Source organism: Ascaphus truei, chromosome 3 (assembly GCF_040206685.1).
Source record: "Ascaphus truei isolate aAscTru1 chromosome 3, aAscTru1.hap1, whole genome shotgun sequence".
In the NCBI taxonomy this organism is placed as follows: domain Eukaryota; kingdom Metazoa; phylum Chordata; class Amphibia; order Anura; family Ascaphidae; genus Ascaphus; species Ascaphus truei.
Genome location: NC_134485.1, coordinates 417796679 through 417811785, shown reverse-complemented (window position 1 = coordinate 417811785; position 15107 = coordinate 417796679). Strand labels below are relative to the sequence as shown.

The 15107-nt window shown below is 42.8% G+C and overlaps 1 protein-coding gene across 9 annotated transcripts in view; it reads right to left on the bottom strand.

Annotated features, from left to right (window-relative positions):
- Positions 1-15107, bottom strand: part of P2RY6 (pyrimidinergic receptor P2Y6) — a 162069-nt gene that overhangs the window by 35472 nt on the left and 111490 nt on the right. Inside the window, exon 1 of one of the 9 annotated variants that reach the window (XM_075592722.1) lies at positions 3315-4116. The exons of the other annotated variants lie outside the window; for them this stretch is intronic. The gene's annotated coding sequence lies outside the window, so the exon portion shown is untranslated. Of the gene's footprint in view, positions 1-3314; positions 4117-15107 lie in introns of those variants that run through there. 9 annotated transcript variants of the gene reach the window in all.

The following is a 15107-nucleotide window of genomic DNA, read 5'->3' as shown; positions in this document are numbered from 1 at the left end:
GCGGAGAGGAACCTTTGGGGAGGCGACAGGGAGGTACGGGGAGGGGGCGGGGGGAGTGAGGACAGTCAGCCCCCTGCGGGGGAGTGGAGCACCGGGGAGGGGGGGAGTGGAGCACCCGGGAGGGGGGGAGTGGAGCACTGGCACCGGGGGGACCTGACACGGGGAGAGGAGGAGGTGCGCGCATGGCATCCCGGGGAGGAGGAGAGCACCCCCTGGGGGGTGTCCAGGGCGCTCGCTCCGCCGCAGGGGGGGGGATGAAAGCGCGGGAAACAGGGAGACACGGGGAGAGGCGGGTAAGAGACCGGGAGATGAGCAGAGTGTGGTGGTGTGTGTGTGTGGTGGTGTGTGTGGTGGTGTGTGTGTGTGTGTGTGTGTGTGTCGTCACTCCGCCTCAGGCCAATGAGAGGTGTGCTGGGGCGGGCGGCCCAAGGGACCAATGAGATTTCCCCTAGGGACACAGGCCATGCAGACAAACATACAGTCCTTTCAGAAATATATAGTAGATGTATACAATTGTACATGATTTCTAACGCGATCCGCTTATAGCGCGATGTGATTCTTTGGACCCCAAGCACAGCGTTATAAGAGGGTTGAGCTATACTTATCAGCCATGTGAAGCATCAGGTCTCAGCAACTCTGTTCTGGGACCTTTGTAAATAGTGCCATAAATGAGAAGGCACAACTGAGTAACGTTTCAATGAATAGGGAAGGAGGGTGGGAGTATAAACGGAGCAAACTAAACAAGGGGCAACGTTTCGGGGATGAACCCTATCATCGGGCCCATTCCCAAATTTAAAAAAAAGCAATGATTTCTCCTGTTTATAAGTACGCGGTGGGTGACTCGAACGAATTACCGATCATTAGTCCAAAAGTTAGAATGAGGCCAGAACGTGGTTCCCGTTCTGAACGCTTAACCTGTAATAGTGGCACTCTTTTTTTTTGCTCCCGTAGCACTATTTATAGACCATTGTGGTTATTCTACGTTGCTAAGGGTAGTGCTGCCTGAAGCACACACCTTTTCATTATACTGTATCTACATACTGTACTTCTTATCACTGTCCCACAAGTCTCTACTGTTCTATCCCACCTAAAATCTCTCACAGTGCCACCACCTACATGTGTATGTATGAGCATGAGTTCTTCCCTGCACTATCCATCAAACTCCCGCTCTCCCATCTGAAGACACCTTCACAATGAAGCATTTCGATAGTTATGTTAAATGCCCACACGACCTGTACACACTAACCCTCTTAACCACGCTCTAACACATCCATGTCCTCAATATGTCTCTGTACGTATGACTCCCAATACACCAGTAAAATTGTAAGTTCTTCAGGTATTCTGGAGCCACAGGGTATACGCTGGGTAAAAGTCTGGCCAGATAGCTTAAAGCTGCAGTTCAGTCAATATCCTGCATGTGTGTTTTTTTTAATAAATCAGTTCTGTAGTAAGAAAAAATACTTTTAGCGTTTTCTGTTTTAAAAACAACAACTTTGAAAGACCAATTTTCTTGTATTCTATTTTAACAAGCATTTGCTAAGGCACTGCCCCTTCATGTCCTGTCACAAGCCCTGGCACACCCCTTTGTCAGCACTGCCCTCCCTCTTGCACATGTCAGTGCAGGAGTGCTCATGAATATTCATGAGCTTCCACTGACAGACTGAAGCAGAATATAAACAGATCCCTTCACTAATTATGTCACCAAATTTCACCGATCAATACATGGAGAACGAATTGACCTGCAGCTATACAGTTCTTTAGGTAATTAGAGATTGCCCACATGAAACTATTGAAGTAAAAAAATAAATAAAAACAAAAAAAAATAAAAAAGACTGAACTGCAGCTTTAACTCTTCCTTTTACAAGCACAACAAGTTCTTTGTCTTTTCTTCACTTTATTGGGGAAAGCATAGACACACAAAGGCACTTGTAGATGATGGTGTAGTGAGAGAGAGCTTCTCTATAGTGAGGTGCTTGATAGTAGGGAAAGGTAAAAAAACGGTAATCCTTGCCAGGAGGTGAATAGCATGAGATGTACTTACTCAGCCAGCTAGGTTAAAAAAGGAAGTGTAAGGGAATCTGGGAAACAGGAATAGTCTCAGGATCAGACTAACTGTGAACAGAGACAAGGGGGGGGGGGTGGAATAGCCCACTCTCTCAGTTTAGGAGAATAGGATGTTGCTAAGTCAACCAACACTGACTAGGGCTGTGTAAGAACATATGTAACAATAATGTTGCCTACACATGCAGCTAGCTGCTGGGACGGGAAATTACAGGCAGCTGAACTAGGGAAACATAAATCCTATGAGCTGCAAAATGACACAGGAAATTAGACAATCCTGTTCCAGGAGATCAGGGGAGGCACTCATTTTCTATAATGTTTACTATTATGCCCTTATTTATATTCTTCTTCCTATACTGTGTCTATATAAAGCGATGCACACACTGGCTGGTGCTATATCACCAAAAATACAATACAATCTCAAGGGTAAATGTTCATGCATTTCCCAGTGTAATGGAAGCAGACTTTAAGGTGCTTTTGCAAGATACTGTATATGGGACATGATCATTAATATGGAACAATACATAGAGTCTGGAGATGAGTTACGTGATGCACTTATTCCAAAGCGCTGTGTTTTCTGAAAGTATTTTTCTGCATTTAATTTGTTGTGTCATTATGCAATGTATTTCTGGTCTCTGCAGCATCAAAAGAGTTAAGCTGTGTATTAGGAAATGTGGCTTTTCTGGAAGGTATTCTGCGTTGCTTTTCTGCGTCACATTATATCGGGGATTAACAGTGACTGGCGCAAAATGTAAGCGCCGCAGTATGCATGTGCCAAAGTTAACAACAGTAGCAATACTATTTTTTTAGAGGCAAATATTTCAAAGCAAACCCACTGCTTGATACACAGACCCCCTATGTGCTTGATACACAGACCCCCTATGTGCTTGATACACAGACCCCCTATGTGCTTGATACACAGACCCCCTATGTGCTTGATACACAGACCCCCTATGTGCTTGATACACAACCCCCCTATGTGCTTGATACACAGACCCCCTATGTGCTTGATACACAAACCCCCTATGTGCTTGATACACAGACCCCCTATGTGCTTGATACACAAAACCCCCTATGTGCTTGATACACAGACCCTCCGAATAGCTAATTATGCAACAATTAAAAAGAAGGTAAAAATCTAATTTCCGGAAATTGATTACTAAAAAAATGTTGCGTAAATGCCATGTACCATTTTGATTATCCTTTGTCTACCAACTTTAAATGCACGCAGAGTTAAACAAAATACATCCTACCTGTATATTATTATCCAACCTCAACTTTGTGCCGACGGTAGATGGATTTGTCCGGTGGTAACGTCGCTGCCTTTGAGGTCAGGGACAACGATTCAAATCCCTGATTAGTTAGGGATTCAGAAATTCTAGGCACAGGATAGCATCAAAAATAATTCACCCCTGTTGCCTGGACCAGCTTGTCAAGCGCTGCTCCCTCTGCATCTGCTGAGACATCAGTAAGATGCTGCACACTGCTCACTCTGTCCTGCCTCTTCTGAGCTGACTGTGAAGACGGGAAGTTATTAGGATGAAGATGGCTTTAGATAACGCTGGGGAGGGGGGTGAAGAAATAACCAGGCAGGATGAGTTTCTGGAATAGCCTGCGAGTAATTGAAGATGGTGATAACGTGGAGTTGTTTTAATGGTGCTGCACAATTTCATATCCGGGCATCCTTCATGGAGTTGAAAATGCTTCAAGGTTACAATTGCTAATCATTATATTAGTCGTTTTCAGGGAAAGGATTTCATTGCTCGGTACTTAGTGTTAAGTCGGGCTGCATCTCTTGCATTTGTATTGCTTAATATTTTACATTGGTTGTATTATTGTAATTAAAAGCATAAGAGTCACTGTTACAGCAACATACTGTAAATATAAAGTCATTCAAGCATTTCATAGCCTCCCTACAAATACCTCACTGTGCAACACCTGTTGCTGAAAAACAAAACAAACAAAAATTAGTATGGCACTAGCAGTTAAAGTGTGGTGATTTAAATAATCACTGAATAGTAATAAATAATAATAGCATGTTCTTGTATAGCGCTGCTAGTTTTACATAGCGCTTTACAGAGACATTTTGCAGGCACAGGTCCCTGCCCCGTGGAGCTTACAATCTATGTTTTTGGTCCCTGAGGCACAGGGAGATAAAGTGACTTGTCCAAGGTCACAAGGAGCCGACACTGGGAATTGAACCAGGTTCCCCTGCGTCTAACTCAGTGCCAGTCGGTGTCTTTACTCACTGAGCTGCTCCTTCTCCCTGAATAGTTAAAAAAAAAAAAGGAAGACTGTGTAGAGATAAAAAAAAGGGCATAGGGTAGTAAGCCCTGCACACAATACACTGCATGTAAGATATGTTAGTGCACTCGCATTTGGATATCTTCAAACTAGCATTTATCCAAAGTAATGGATCTGGAACTGCAGCATATGCGAACGCCTGTAGCTGCACTGGGACTGGTACCTGAGCCGGGCTGCTCCTCACACTCTCACTGGTAACTGGGCCGTGCTGCTCCTCACACTCTCTCTGGTAACTGTGCCGTGCTGCTCCTCACACTCTCACTGGTAACTGTGCCGTGCTGCTCCTCACACTCTCCCAAGCTCACGTCAGCAGAACTCTCAAGACAGGGATCATTGCCATTAACCGCTGAGAAAGCCGTGAGGTGAATTTTGACCCGTTTGCAGAACTATTAGCCAGGGCTGTGCTTTTTTTGCATATGACTTCAACATGTTTGGATCACGGGTTAGTGTCCGTGTAATTAATATTCCCCAGGTAACTAAAAAATGTAAGTGTTAAAAATTACCACTGGTTAGCGCACCCGCGAGTCTCAGGCAGGGCCTGCCTTTCCCCATTATCTGTTAGCATACAGTGCTTCCATTGCAGCAAGGGATTCTGGGTAATAACATGCAAGTGAGCACTCACAGTAAGTGTCAGGACAGAATCATAGAATGGAGACAACATGATTAGGGTTTAGGCGCCTATAATTTAAGATTCATACATTATAAAACATATTGTTATGGGATAAAATATATTATTAGAATATTATACATATTACATTTTAAGATTGCATGTACAGGAAGGAAAAAACTATTAAAAGAGGCTGTATTGGGTATTTACCTTCAGGTGTTTAAAAATGACTATTTTCCAAACAATGCTATTTCTGTCCCTTGGTTAATCTGTATTTCATTATTTCCCAAGTAGGTTTATGAAGGAAACAGGGTACAGAATGTTTTGAGAATACTCTGCTTTCCTCTGGCTTTCTTAAACACATTTTCTTTGGAGATTGTATCTGCAAGTGATTTTAACATAAAGCAGGCGTGCACCTTGAGGGCACAGGAGGAAATAAAGCTATCAAGAAAGCTAAATGATGCTTCTCCATTAACACAAGTGGAGCCCGTCCAAGGTATGCTCTCATTGCAGAGGCACCATAGCATGAAATAGTCACTCCCTGAGCAAGTGCCAAGTCAAGCTGCATCATACCCGGAGCATCAGGGATGTGACTACAGCAAACAACCAACAACTAGCACAATGCTCTTTATGGGGAGCTCTGAAAAGAGCTTTGTGCAGAACTGGTGGAACACTGGTGCAAAACACACAGCCCATTAAATGTATTACCGTATCCTCCATTCTAAGACACACCTTTCCCCCCCATTTTCTCGTCTGAAATTGGGATGCATCTGAGAATCGATGTTTAAAAAATAACGAGTCTGCAAGGGGACGCTTCTGGAGCAGCCACAGCGGGGATGTTTCCAGCGCTCAGCAGCGTCTCGGCAGTCATACCCGGCTCCGACCACCCCCTGCGCGACTCTCTGCGGTCTGCTGTTAACGCGACCGGAACTGCAGGAGGTGCAGATGGGGCGCAACAAAATCGCGGAAGACAACGTAAGTATCAAATGAATGAATGAAATACAGAATTACTGATAACCCTAGCGCAGCTCCCATAGTGCTGAGCAGGATCCGTGTTGTAGTGCTGAGCATAAAGTTGTACTGTAGTATACTGTAGTACAGTAATTGTATGGATAGATGTATGCTATTGTCTGCTAGAAAAAAATACATTTTTTCTGCACATTTAATGTAGTGTTTTTTTTCCCCCCAAATTTTTTTAAAATTAAAATCAAGGGTGCGTCTTAGAATCAAGGAAATACGGTAAATAATTTCCATTTTTGCCCCTGGGAGATTTGGAGAAATCTCCCTTTGTACTTTGTACACAACCAAGTTAGTTACAGTGAGTAAAAAAAGTGAGTGTCCGTACAAAGGGATTATGGGCTATAGCAGGTATAGGTGACCTGCCTGAGATATGTCAATGTCTCATGTTCTTTATCATTGCTGGACAGCGGAAAGTTTTTCACTTTTTTACTCACCATAATGTTCTTGTGTACCTGGTTTGTAGTCACTACCCGCTTCGCAAGACACGGCCAGTAACCATCCTCACACTTGTGTACCTGGTTTTTAGTCACTACCAGCTTCACAAGACACGACATGTAACCATCCTCACACTTGTGTACCTGGTTTTTAGTCACTACCAGCTTCACAAGACACGACATGTAACCATCCTCACACTTGTGAGGCTCAAAGGTTGAAGCTGTTCAAAAACAGCAGGCACAAGTTTATAGGCATGTTGGAGATTCTCTACTTCTCACCACTTCAATAAGGGAAGCAGCGTAGGATTTATTTATCCTCTACTCTTTTCCTGATTGGTGAATTGTCTTTCTGAAGATTTATTGGACTTTATTTCAAGTTTTTCTCTGATGCACTGACTTTGTGGGAGAGAGGAGGAGAATTTTGTAAGCAATACAGAATTTAAAAGGAAGCCAGGAGAGGGATTTCAGTGGGAGAAGGATTTCAGCAGGACAAGTAGAAGCTGAGACAGATTTATGAGAGTAACGTGATTCTACCAGCAGAGTTGGTGGATAGGCTGGACAGCAGGATACAATAGTCGCGATACTCAATTCTACTGCTCACTTTTAAAGCTTTACATTCTTCTGCCCCTCATTACATCTCAGCCCTAATTTCTCGCTATGCACCATCACGACTCTTGCGTTCTTCTCAAGGATGTCTTCTTTCTACCCCCTTTGTATCTAAAACTCTCTCCCGCCTTAAACCTTTCTCACTTTCTGCCCCACACCTCTGGAATGCCCTTCCCCTCAATACCCGACTAGCCCCCTCGCTATCCACCTTTAAGACCCACCTTAAGACACATCTGCTTAAAGAAGCATATGAGTAGCACTGGATAATCATGGACACATGACACAAAGCTTGGCCCCCTGCAGACGCACTTACTAGTATTCCCTCCTACTGTCTCTGTACGTTCTCCCTACCTACCAATTAGATTGTAAGCTCCTCGGAGCAGGGACTCCTTCCTTAATGTTACTTTTACAGTATGTCTGAAGCACTTATTCCCATGATCTGTTATTTATATTTGTTATTTATATGACATGTATTACTACTGTGAAGCGCTATGTACATTTTATGGCGCTATACAAATAAAGACATACATACATACATACATAATGAGCGCCTGTGTTAGCGTTTTAGCAGTAGAGCAACAGAAGAAAGGGCGTATCTTTGCAACGTTAAAGTGAAAAAATTGCCAGGTTTAAGCTACATTGTGAATGTGAGGGAGGAGTCAAATGTGACCCCAAGGCAGCATGCTTGTGATACTGGGTGTATGATAGTGCTGCCAAAAGTACTGAAGAAGGGGCAGTAGGGCCAGGCTTGGGAGGAAGTATGTGGAGCTCCGTCTTTGAGTCAGTGGAGATCCATCCAGGATGATATAGCGGAACAACATTTAGACTGTGGTCTGTACAGCAGGTGTAAAGTTAGTGGTTAAAAGGTAAAGGTGTGTTGTTAGTATTGAGGTGATATTTGAACCCTAAAAATGTGATAAGGTCACCCAGTGTGTGTAGAGAGAAAAGAGAAGAGGTCCCAGGACAGACCCCTGGCATACACCCAGAGAGAGATCAACAGAGGAAGAGGAGGTGTTATCGAAAGTGACACTGAAAGTACAATGGAAGAGGTAAGTCTAGAGCTTAGTGATGGATACCAAGAGTATGGTGAATGTGACGGAGAAGAGGGTGGTCCATAGTATCAAAAGCGACAGAGAGGTCAAGTAATATAAGCAGGGTGTAATAACCTTGGTCTTTGGCAGCATAAAGGTAATTCATTATTATGGCAAGTGAGGTTTCAGTGGAGTAAGTAGTGCAAAGCCAGATTATAGAAGGTCTAGGAGAGAATAAGAAAAAAGAAAATGGAGCAAGTGAGAGAATATAAGGCGTTCAAGGAGTTTAGAGGTAAAAGGCCGGAGGGAGTCAGGGCGATAAAGAGACAGGTAGGGTCAAGCTTGAAAGAGGTCAGAAATGTACCAGGGCTGAGGGAGGGGTTGACAATATGAATACTCTTAAGAATCTGCCAACAGATCACGGAATGTATTGGTAATAATAATAAAAAATCCGCAAAATGTGAATCGCTCTTTTTGAGATTGATCTGCTTAAATCTGTGGACCAAAGGAACCGTCTGATCCTCTGTGGATCCAAATCCAGCCAAAAAATCACCTATCTCTAGTCTTGAGCACATTGGATTGCAAGGAAAAAATATGTGACTTAGAGAAAAAAGTGTTGGTATATGTAAGCCATTATCTTGAATGGTATTCGTAGAGAACGTATGGAAAACGGTCTTCAGGAAAATCGACTCCTCTCATAGAGTTACAAAATTGTGAAGAAAAGAAGAAACAGAACACAGCGTAATATTGCCTTTATAATTTAGGAAAATTCAGGAGCTAGCCTAATTCCATCACACATCACAAAAAAAATGTAAAACAGCATATAGAACAGTTGCTTTGAAAGCACAGCAGTCGTTACCACACCACTCCGACGGATTATCCCTGAAGTTTGATTGCGAAACACGTAGGATTGGGTTGAGCGTCAGCCACAGACTGTGTAGGCACAAGCAATTGCACACACACACACACACACACACACACACACACACACACACACACACACACACACACACACACACACACACACACACACACACACACACACACACACACACACACACACCACTTTCCTGGTGATCCAGAAAGCCGAACCATCGCAATACGGGACTGCGGGCATGTAATGCGGAGTTAGCAAAGTATACTCCGGTATTGGAGTTTTGTTACCATCACCCGGAGAACAGGGCCATAGTATCACGAGACGGGCAAGTGATGCGTAAATAGTCGAAACGGCGAAGGAGGAGTGTTGTGAGGACTGCTGTGCTTTCATAGCGACTGTTCTATTTGCGGTTTGACATTTGTTCTTCTTAATGCGAGTGTAATGGAATTAGGCTAACCCCTGAATTTCCCTAAATATAAAGGCAATATTACGCTATGTTCTGATTTGTCTTTTCTTCCCAATTTTATGATTCTATGAGAGGAGTGGATTTTCCTGAAGATTGTTTTGCATACGTTGTCTACGAATCCTGTCCTGGAACAAGATTTTATATGTTCTCTGTTCCCAGGCTGCCAGCACTCCTCAGTCTAAGTTTGCAACAATGTTGCTTCCCCTTGTGCCTTCCCAGCCAGTTGCCTTGGCAATGCCCCTTTTCCCCCCAGTAAGATGGTTTGCCCATCCTCCCCTGCTATGCTTTGTTAGTGGTATAGTCCAGTGCTTGTTCCTGCCTGGACAGGAAAGCATGCCCCTTTTTACAATCGGCAGACACAGTGAGTACACACACCTTTCACTGTCCCCCTAGAAAAGTATTCCTTTTCACCTTCTCCCCACAAATGTAACCTGCCAGTTATTTTATACCCTCTGTATACCCCCTCCAATAAAAGTTACAGGAAATAGAAGGACTCCATGTGCATTTAAAGGAGATGGGTATAGCTACCTGATCCTACTCACTTGCCACAGTGGGCCTGGGCCAGAATAAATACCATTCAAGATACCGGCTTACATACTGTATACCAACACTTTTTTTTCTCTGTCACATATTTTTTCCTTGCAATTCCATGCGCTAAAGACATAACCATTTGACATTCATTTTTGAACTTTAACAGTACAGTTCTTATGGTGGTGGAAGTACTGTATACTTGGCTGCAGGGAAAATGAGGATACCTTCTTTATTTTGATTGACACTTTTTTGCATTGTCACAATTTATTTTAGTGTCACATTTTTTGGTATTAGAACATTGCACTAGAATATTGCTTCATAGCATAAAGTCTTGTACACGCATATACACATATATCCTACTTATTTTATATATATATATATATATATATATATATATATATATATATATATATCCTAATTATTGAATATATATCATACAGCACTATTTTTGATACATACTGTAGTGTCTTTTTTTTGCTAGCGCAGGCTTTTCCAAATATTACTCTTAGAGAATGACCACTTTTTCTAGCACCTTTTTCTCTGAAATATGCTTCCCTCATGCAACTTGTTGAAACCATCTATGTATTTTATCATTTCTATCATATCCCCCCCCCATCTCTTTCAAATATATAGCGTATCAACAAGGTACAGGAGGGAACCATATATCAAAAATGTTTTAGCTTTCTGACTAAATTTGCATGTGACATACAGTATACAGATTTTGCACGAATAACAATTATACAGCAAACAGCTTATTAGAACATTATATGAGTTTGTCTGTTCCTTTTTTTAATCTGTTTTAACTACTGTACCATATATTCTTGAATATGGAAACATGATGAACTGCTGAAAAGGCCAATTATCCTGTATGAACAACTTTGAAATCAGCAGTACCCTTTAAAATGCATTTAGGTCTAAACTGATATTAAGATGCAGCCTTGATTCCTTTTTCAATAATTGATAAAGATGTGTATTAAAGTACAGGAACATTTGAGAAACAGTTATCATAACATGGTCTCATTTGAAATAAATGATCAAAAACCATATTATACAGGTTCAAGAAAGACTTGACAGTTTAGAAAGGCAGATTTTAATGAACTGAGGAATAATCTACAAGAAATAAATTGGAATGACGTTTTTACAGGGAAAAATGTAGAAGATAAATGGGCATTCTTTAAAACATTGTTAGAAAAGCACATTTAGCAGAGTTTACCCCTGGGTAATAAATATAAAAGAACCAAGTCTAAACCAATGTGGCTTAATAAACAAGTAGGTGAGGAAATGGAAAAGAAGAGGCAGGCGTTTAGATTGTTAAAAGTTAGAAGGGACAGAGACATTGTATCAGAATTATAAAGAATGTAACAAAAGTTGCAAAACGGTAATCAAATTAGCAAAAATGGATAATGAAAAAAAAAAGGATTGCAATAGAAAGTAAGATCAACCCTAAATGGTTAGGTACCGTAATAACAAAAAGATTAGAAAAGAAAATATAAGACCCTTTCAGTGTGAGATGGGCAGGCAGATTATTGGACATAAGGAAAAAGCAGAGGTATTAAACAATTTCTTTGCCTCTGTGTTTACCAGGGAAGAATCATTTGCAATAGTAGTGCCGCAGGAGGAAGCCACAGCCTCCATATTAATGAACAATTGGTTAACTGAGGAAGCAGTTTATAGGTGGTTTGATAAAATGAAAGTAAATAAGGCACCTGGCCCCGATGACATACATCCAAGAGGTCTCAAGGAGTTAAGTTCAGTAATTCAAAACCATTACATTTAATATTGAAGTACTCCATTTCCACAGGCTCAGTACCACAAGGATGTTTGGCTATGACCAAGTTGCCACTGATGCTATGCCGCCAGCTGCGTGGGAAATATAAAAATGTGTCCTGGCTGTTGTCGGCCAGACTTAGTGCCCTGCTGGGGGCACGGACACATGGCATTGGAGCGAAGTGCTCTGCAGCTGGGGACATTTAAAGATGGCAGAAGGCGTGAGGTGGCCTGCGGGGATGGCAGAAGGCGGCGAGGTGTTCTGTGGCGAGGTGTTTAATATTCAAGGACTCTACTTCCACAGGCTCAGTATCACAAGATTGGAGTAAAGCAGACGTGGTGCTTATATAGTATTTGAAAGGGAGCTACAGTAGATCACAACCAGGGAATTACAGACCTGTAAGCCTGACATCAATAGTGGTAAAGTTACATGAAGGTTTAATAGGGGATAATATTCAGGAATACCTAATGGAAAACAAAATTATTAGTAATAGCATGGATTTATGAAAGATAGGTCGTGCCGAAAGGCTTTTGATACGGTTCCACACAAGAGAGTTTAGTGTAGAAAATATTTGCACCTGGATTGAAAACTGGTTGAAGGATAGACAACAGAGAGTTGTCATAAATGGAACCTTTTCAATTTGGTCTAAAGTTGTGAGTGAAGTACCTCAAGAATAAGTACTGGGACCTGTGCATTTTAACTTGTTTTTTAATGACCTTGAGGTTGGCATAGAGAGCAAAGTCCCCATCTTTGCTGATGGCACTAAATTGTGTAAGCGAGTAAAATCAGAACAGAATATAATTTCTCTCCTGAAGGACTTGAATAGACTGGAAACTTGGGCAGGTAAATGGCAGATGTGGTTTAATACAGATAAATGTAAGGTTATGCATTAGGGAAACAAGAATAAATGGGCAACTTACAAATTAAATGGGAAGAATTTGGATGAATCCTTGATGGAGAAGGATTTAAGCGTGCTTGTAGACAGCACACTTAGCAATAGTGCCCAAAGTCATGCAGTAGCTGCAAAGGCAAATATGATCTTATCTTGCAGTAAACGGGGAAAGGATGGAAGGGAAGAAGCATAATTAGGCCACTGTATAAAGCTTTAGTAAGACCAAACCTTGAATATGGAGTACAGTTTTGGGTACCACTCCATAAATATAGATATTATGGAACTAGAAAAAGTGCAGAGAAGAGCTAATAAATGAATAAAGGGGATGGAAAATCTGACTTACTGTCCCGGCTAAGCTCATTCTAAAGCTTGCCGGGAGCGGAGCGGGCTAGACGCGGGTCTGCTCTCCGTTTAAAAACGGAGTTTCCCGCGCGGCGGCCGCTTCAATAGATAAGCGCTAATGGCGCTTACTATTGAAAGCGCCCGAGGCACGGGAAAACCGTCCGGGACCGGCCGGGTTTCGGCCGAAGACATTCTTGAGATATCCCCTGTGCATCACACAGAGAGGTAACACACAGGTCACCACTTCGTTGAAGGGCTATATTAAATGTAGCCCCCTGTAAATAGCACAGGCTATACCTATCTCCCTTCTACTGTGATAAGTCCTGTTAGGATCAGGCACCAGTAATCATCCTGGGGTTTCCCCCTTCATAGCCCTGCCCTGAGTGGTAGATGCAGGCCTGGACTCTGCTGCAGGCGTGAGCAAGAGGGGAGGTTCTGCTGACATCACTTGAGGTGGGGCTAGCTCTATATTTAGCAGCCAACTCCTGTTGTTAGAGTTAGTATGCCGAGAGTCTGCAGTGGGACATATCTGAGTAGTGAGTCCTGCGGATCGGTCCAAGGAGTTGGAGGAGACCGCGGTCTCACCTGCGCAGCCATGCAGGAGCAAAGAGAGGAGTGGAGAGACTCAGCCCCTTTAGTAGAGCTGATAGCGTTGTAGACCTGGTGGACCAATGCCCCTCACCCCACTGCCTGGGGTGATGGGGAGAATCCAAGCCCCACTGCGAGGATAACCTCGGAGGTGGGCCATGGGGTATTGAAGCCGCAGCCCAGACCATCCTGTCGGAGGAGGGACTTGGAGGAAAGGAGAGGAGGAGAGATCTGTGTGGGAGGAGAGCGGAGTAATTAGCAACGCTGTACTGTTGTTGTTGCTGCTGCTGGACGTCCCGACCTTTGGGAGTTGCTGATCTGCCAATAAAGAGAGTATCCTTTGTACAAAAGACTCTGTGTGAATTGGAAGCTATTACCCTGGGACCGAAGGGGTTCTTCTATACAGGTCCTGTCCCATATTCCTGGGAGTATAGAAGATGGAGGCGCTGCACCACTAAGAGATCATGGAGGCTACCACCCCAGAAGCCCGGTCCTGGCTCCCCCATAACATCGCGGGAAGCTCAGGCCCTCCTGTTCCTCACAGGTACGCACCACACCGCATGTAATCTGCCCTCATGCACCCTAGACACCACCGTAGAGTCTGGGGGAAGGGGGGAAGCAGGGTTACATTAAATATAAGAAATGATTGGGCCTGACAGCATCTCATAAGAGTAAGAAATGGATATCCATCGCCATTGCGATTATACAAATCAAATCATACCACACACTGCGTGGGTAAGAGGTTCAAAAGACATAACGTTGTCCTGCGAAAATACACGTTCGGCTGGCGTGCGTGTGGAGAACACGGACGCAACCGTGGAGATGACGTCTACGTTTTTTTGGAAATTAAGTTATGAGTGTGTTACTATATTCAGACTTTTAAATGTAGATAAAGGAGAGTTTCTTTTCTAAGTCATAAAGCTGTCAGCCAGAGCTGAGTTAGAACAGGGATGGGCATATGGTGTTTCAATGGGAGGAAAATAGTGCGGAAATCTTAGCAAGGTAATATGAAAATCAGAATTCAACTAGAGGTGTGTTTTGGGATCATACATGAGTTTTCATCTTTCCTACGCCAGTGACCTCTCTGGAAAAAACCTGTGACATATGGTAACGTACTGTATAAGGATTTCTGTTTATGTTTTGCCCTTTTATTTTAAGAAACTGTTCTGCATTTATCATAACTGTATATTCTTGTAATAATCTCTCTGTAACCTATGCACTGTATCTAGGAGTGGCTCAGTGAGTAATGACACTGACTTCCACTGAGTGTGAATCAGGGGAACCTGGTTCAATTCCCGGTGTTGGCTCCTTGTCACTTTATCTCCCTGTGCCTCAGGCACCAAAACATAGATTGTAAACTCCACGGGGCAGGGACCTGTGCCTGCAAAATGTCTCTGTAAAGCGCTTTGTAAAACTAGCAGCGCTATACAAGAACATGCAATTATTATTATTATTATTATTAATATATATGTATATACATACAGGTGTGCCGACGAGTATTCTAAAACTTGCTTTGGAAAATCTGGGGCTATCACCAACAAGATCCAGGTACATGCTGGGTACATGCTGCAAACATTTCA